This window comes from Conger conger, chromosome 12, assembly GCF_963514075.1.
Source record: "Conger conger chromosome 12, fConCon1.1, whole genome shotgun sequence".
Classification (NCBI taxonomy): domain Eukaryota; kingdom Metazoa; phylum Chordata; class Actinopteri; order Anguilliformes; family Congridae; genus Conger; species Conger conger.
Window position 1 is genome coordinate 9,454,463 of NC_083771.1, and position 1,775 is coordinate 9,456,237.

Genomic DNA, 1,775 nt, shown 5'->3' on the forward strand with positions numbered 1-1,775 from the left:
CTGAACCCGCCGCTCACAGACATCATACCGCAACTGCAATGATGCTTCCATGGTCGGTGTTTTAAAGCTGCAGAGGTGTATTAAGAAAGCCAATTGCGTTGTGATCTGTAAGGAGGTATCATTTTCAGGCGATGTTAGACCCTTTCCGGCTCCCATAGAATCCAGGCAATGCGTCCGATTGGTCTGACCTACCCAAACAAATGGCTTGACGTTTACTTCAGCGAAGAGATTGCGACATCGTTTAAAATATTCAGAGGTACCGACAGAGCGAGCACTAATATTCTCTATCACTTTTAACACGGGATGAAGACTGATAAAAATGAAAATGTCAATATATATCTATATCTATCTATCTATCTATCTATCTATCTATCTATCTATCTATCTATCGAAACCGTAAGTCTCCCCACCATTATTCTTGTTGGCTATTATTCTTATTCTTATATTATTATTATTATTTTATTATTATTATTATTATTATTGTCGTTGTTATCATAATATTCGCATTAGTATTATTGAAATTACACATATTCGAAGACGCAAAATCTTGACTCACAATGACTTAAATAACATGTCATAAAATTCCGCGAGTAGGCTATTGTTGGAGGACACCCAACTTGTGTTCATTTTTGAAAAACATGATCTTGTATACGTTATATGCACCTATAGTAAGGATAACGTTATCTGCACCTACACCTAGCCTATAGCAACATTGCTTATAGTCCCATGGAATTACACCTCTTCTCCTTTATTCATATGCTTGCCTTTTACGTGCGCTATAATCCTTGTTCCTGATAAAATACATATACATAGCTAAAGTGTTTTGGGGTTTTTTGCATTGAAATAAAAAAACGTTGGTAAACCGTGCTCTGTGTGTGCTGTAAAGTATTGTAAGCACATATTGATACGATGCTTACTGAACCAAGCTGAGATCTGCAATGCGAGTTCCGCAGTCGCAAGGCAACACTTCAAGAGATGAAAATGAAAAACGTGCAATGTCAGCATTATCGCACATCCCCCTTTGAGTCATGTTAATTCCCTCTCTTAACCAGATCGAAGCGCAGTTCATTTTTACAGCGAGGGACAATCATCAATGGAGTAAAAGGGAAATTGGTGGCAAGGTGGAAAAACGTGTTGTTTTAAAGAAACGTATTAAGCACCATATTGACATCCACAACTGAATGATATAGCGTACGATGATTACCTGCGTAAAAATAATTTTCAACACTAACAATTTCAACGTAAAATTCCGACCGATACAGAAAAATGTAGGAGAAACATATTTTACAAAGTATTCGGAAATAAATATTTCATATGACAATCTTCTTTGGCTACGTTGAACGTTCTGTGTAGGAGTGTTTTCACATTTATTGGCACATGAATAATTACATTGTTTGAAATCCATATGTGATGCAGGTCTAGATGAATATGCATTCAGGGGGGAAGTCCTGTCTGTCTTGTGTGCCAGAACATTAAATATACATAAATTGCTTGCTGCTGTTTGTAATGTTACAGTTCCTTGCTTGGTTTCATCCATATTATGGTTAGTTTGTGTCCTTGCTTGCAGGTTGTGTCATGTTGACATGAATCCTGAACAGGGTCACAGGGGGGCTGGAGCCTATCCCAGCATACATAGGTGAAAGGCAGGAATATACCCTGGACAGGTCGCCAGTCCATCACAGGGCACACACACCATTCACTCACACACTCATACCTACGGGCAATTTCAACTCTCCAATCAGCCTAACCTGCATGTCTTTGGACTGTGGGAGGAA